Source organism: Vicia villosa, linkage group LG3 (assembly GCF_029867415.1).
Source record: "Vicia villosa cultivar HV-30 ecotype Madison, WI linkage group LG3, Vvil1.0, whole genome shotgun sequence".
In the NCBI taxonomy this organism is placed as follows: domain Eukaryota; kingdom Viridiplantae; phylum Streptophyta; class Magnoliopsida; order Fabales; family Fabaceae; genus Vicia; species Vicia villosa.
In genome coordinates this window covers 211,531,426-211,535,957 of record NC_081182.1, presented here as the reverse complement: position 1 = coordinate 211,535,957, position 4,532 = coordinate 211,531,426, and the positions used below count along the sequence as shown (strand labels likewise).

The 4,532-nt window shown below is 34.0% G+C and overlaps 1 long non-coding RNA gene across 6 annotated transcripts; it reads left to right on the top strand.

The window, feature by feature from the left end:
- Window positions 1–292: 292 nt before the first annotated feature.
- Window positions 293–3,876, top strand: LOC131657282 (uncharacterized). Of its 6 annotated transcripts, XR_009300597.1 has the most exons (8): window positions 293–669; window positions 747–1,279; window positions 1,503–1,624; window positions 1,850–1,926; window positions 2,310–2,378; window positions 2,532–2,588; window positions 2,858–2,995; window positions 3,569–3,876. It is a non-coding gene; the product is annotated as an uncharacterized LOC131657282 (long non-coding RNA). The 6 variants fall into 6 exon arrangements; XR_009300596.1 differs by having other exon boundaries at window positions 747–988; window positions 1,218–1,279; window positions 1,503–2,378; XR_009300593.1 differs by having other exon boundaries at window positions 1,850–2,378.
- Window positions 3,877–4,532: the final 656 nt, after the last annotated feature.

Sequence of the window (4,532 nt, the reverse complement as noted above, 5' to 3'; positions counted from 1 at the left end):
ATGGTTATCAAAGCGTAGACGTATGTTATAGAATATTGAATCCGGAGTGTAAAACTGTGGCCTTTACTTCAATTTCCACGGTTATAGAACTGCGAATATTTTAAGGCGCAAAAAAAAACCGCGGCCTTATAATTTTGACTAAAAATTATGGACCAAGTTCAAAAATTTAGTGCCCGCCATGTTTTCCCTCTTATCTTTTCGTTTCCCTCTTTCTCTTTCTCTTGTTTTATATTTTATTTTTTGTTAGATTAAAAAGAAAAAAAAACTAAAACAAATAAACATAAAAGGGGATTAGGGTTAAGTCACCTTTGGATTCTTCTCTTCTCCCTCTCACGATCTCACTCTCTAACATTAGTGCCTCACTCTCTCAACTCTCATCTCACCTCTCGATCGATATCTCTCTCGGCTCTCATGGTCTCTCTGCTACCGATTCTTCACTCCCTTTGCTATCACCGATCCAATTCTCTCTATCATCATCGTTTTGTTTCGAATTCAGTAACAAGAAACATACAAACCTTGAATGTTACCCTTTATCCCAAACAAACCCTAAGCCCCAATTCGTTATTATTTTTCGGTGATTTCAAGAGTATATTTACAAGTGAATCAAAGCAATTGCAAGTAAAATAACAACGGGAATGAAAAGCGGGACCTACAGATGATCTTCTTCAGGTAAGCTTTCTCACTATGCTTGACTTGGATATTTCAAGAGTATATTTGAGTGTAGTGAAGGTTTCTGTTCGTTTCAGCCCCTCTGCTTCAAGCTTCAGTGAAATATTTGAAGTGGATTGGGGTTTCTAATGAGGACTGAGTTTATGAGGGATTGGGAGATTCTGCAGATTTTTCAGATTTAGTCAATGAACGCTATATTTGGAGGGTGGTTTTATGGGTAGTTTGGCAGCAATTTTGGTATAGATTCCTCCCTCCTCCTGCTTGTTGGTGCTTCTGTTTTTTTTATAGGGGGATTGGAATGGTAGAATACAAAATTCAGGTATAAAATTTCTCTCTTTTTTTCTAGATTTCGCCACTCATTTTTTGCAATTCCATTTTTAGGTTTCCCCGATTGATTAATATCGAAAAAGAAATTTCCCCCCTTTTTGTTGTTGTTGATTGTTTCGTGATTGACTATGATTTCATACATCTGGTATAGCTGCACTTTATGTTAAGAAGCTTAAAGATGTAGGTATTTGTACTGTTGAATCTGTTGCTTATACTCCCAGGAAGGATCTTTTGCAAATCAAAGGTATCAGTGAAGCCAAGGTTGACAAGATCATTGAAGCAGGTAATCATTCATTCACTTTCACCTTTGTTTTAGGGTTTGTTTGGATGAGTTTACCTTCAGTGTGAGATTCTCTATGATAGCTTATTTAAACAACTTATTTCGTGTCCATAAGTTGTTTTCAGCTTATTTTCAAAAGCTCTTCAAGATAGCTTATGAAAAACATCTTAGAGCTTATATGAACATAATTTGACTTTATTGAGTTTGTGGTGTTTTTTCCGTTTAGTTTATTGACAGCTCCTAAGCTAGTGCCTATGGGTTTTACTACTGCTAGTGAGCTCCATGCCCAGCGAGAATCGATTATTCAGATAACCACTGGGTCAAGAGAGCTTGACAAGATATTAGAAGGTTAGAGTCTGAATTGTAAATGCTTCTTTTATGTGTGAATTTCCAGCATCGTATCAATGCTTTTGCTGCTGAGTGTCAATAATTATATATGTTGGTGGTCCTTCAATCAGGTGAAATTGAGGCGAGTTCTATCACCTCATTTGACCTTGTTATTCTTTAAACGGATTTGTTGTTTTTTGCTTCGTGATTGATTTATGTTTTTTATTTTTCATTTTGTTGTTGTAGCATTGGTACAAGGATGAGAAGTGGAGCACCAGGGAGAAGGATAAAGACAGATTTTTTCTTTTGATTTGGTCAACAAGGTCAGTGGTGAGGGAAAAATAGGACAAGTATATGCTTATCAAAACTAGTACTGCCAAAAAACTATGTCTTCATATTAAACACACTAAAGATAACAACAGTAAACCTAATCACATTCTGTAGAAGATGTTATGCAAATACTTACTGAGATTTAATTTGCAATACTATTTCACGTGTTCATAATTTGATATACATGCTAACAAAACAATCTATGATGTTAAGGTTCTCAATCCTTCAATGCATTTGATTATTTAGTTGAACATTTATTTTCCAGCACTTATGGTTTCCAGTGCTCAGGAAGGTAAATATGCAATTCTTGTAGGCTCCTTGTATTTAATTACATACAAAGATAGAAATTCTGATGGTGAATGATTGCTCCTTGTAGGCTGGGAATCGATGAAGAGCTCGTGGCTTTTCTTGGGAAATGATGTTGTACTATATTTGGAGTATTAAAGTATTAACCCTCACACTATATATCTAACTCTTTTATATTTGGTGAATAAAAGTGTGTAGTTTATTTTGTAATTTGTTCATAAATTATTTGTTTTTAAATATTTTTCAGCTGCTAAATATTTATAGTATTTGAATTTACTATTCTTCTTTTCAGGATGAATCTGTTTTATTTGGTTCTCAAGGAAAGAAGAGAAGCACCTTAAACTTTGATGTATGTGTAAGGCAATGCATGCAGATTTTTTACATCTTTGTATGCATAGATGTAAAACACTCTATTTCACAAGGTTCTTACATGGTTATTATTTGCTAGTATGCATAGAGATTCTTACATCTTTGTGATGTATATGTAAGACAATGCATGCAGATTTTTTAACACTTGTCAACTGTATTTTGAATAATGTAACCACATATTTATTTATATATACATAAATATGGCGTAGTTGTTATTTTATTTTATTATTTACATGCCGGAATATACAGGGATCCTATCCTATGTATGTTCTATTGACATACAAGTGTTCCTAGTTGTAGAAGATCTATTCAAGAATGGATGCTGAAGACAATGGAGCAATTCACTGATGTTTATTGGATCAAATTTTGTCTTTTCAGCAATGCCAGGTTTTCCTCTTTGTTAGATAAAGTAGTTCTATTATGAGTTTGAGTCTAGGATTTGATGTAGGGAGTATATGCCATTTTTTATTTACTATGTGGGGGGGGAACTGGTTATATTGGTAGGAGAATAGTAAAAGCAAGTTTAGAACAAGGTCATGAAACATTTTATTATAGTTTATGATTAGACTTTTTTGAAATTTTTTTTGTACAAATTTGGAAGTCCATTTAGTACTATGTTTAGATAAATTATAGAAGTAATTGACCGATAAAATTTAATATAAAAACACATTTAAACTCAAAAAATATTAATTCTAATTAAATCTGAAAAGCATAGTACAATCAAACCTACACAGATAATTCTAATTAAACCCTCTAGAACCTTGCTCTTTCCCATTATTGCCATTTCTCTCTTGTAGCTTTAGGTCTTCTGCGTGGATTTGTGTGGTGCATCATTCGTTTTGAAATTGTACTTGGCTCACTGAAGCATGAATTTTAGCTGCTCTTGTTACTTTTGTACTGAGTATATTATGCAATTGTTTGGATTGGATAGATTATGTAACGATTTCCTTGTGATTGCAGGTTATAAACCCTCTTTGGCCATGAAGAGATCTTTGAAAAGAATCAATTTAGGGAAGGTTGTACCCACTGGCTGTTTGAGACTGAACCGCAACTATATACTATACCTTTGAACTCACTAGTCATGGTGTAAAACTATTAGTAGCTCTGTATTTGGTTTTGTCTTCACACTAGAAGTACATTTATGATACTTTCATGATCGCATAATCTAATGCTAGAATTGTATTTATAAAACATGGTTGATCCTAAATAAATGCTAGAATTGTATTTACTTTCATTTTTAATTTTATATTGATCAATATTATTGTTAATTATATATATATATATATATATATATATATATATATATATATATAAATAAACTGTGGCAAGATAAATGGTTTAGAATGCATAACATATAACAACAGTTTTAAATAGGTGGTCATAACCAAACCGTGGCTATATCTTGAACCAATACTGTGTCGTAAACGTTAAATTGAAACCGTGGCTATACCGTATAGCCATAGTTTTGCAGTCATGGCAAATACAAACCGCGGCCTTAATCAAGCTACCTAAACCGTGGCCTAAAAAAGCCACAGTTGTAAAAAAGGCGTGGTCTATACCAAAAAACCGTGGACTTTACTTTAGGCCACGGCCGTATACTCCACAGTTGGATTTCCGTGGCCAAACCGTGGCCTAAGCGTTACACCACGGTTATTTTGCATATAGCCTCGGTTTTCTGGGCGTGGCAGGAGGCCTTTTTTCCTGTAGTGTTTGTTAGTAGCAGTTGCATTGGAAACAGGTCTATCAAGAAAGTTTAAACGATTTTTAAGATGCACGATTCTCTTTTGCATGTTTTCGATGGATTCATCATCTTCCATGTGAAAGAGTTCAAACTCTTGAGTTAACGTATTGATTCTAGCTATTTTGACATCATCCGTGCCCTCATAGGGCTGAGATTAGAATATTTCTCGCTTTCCAATCGTAT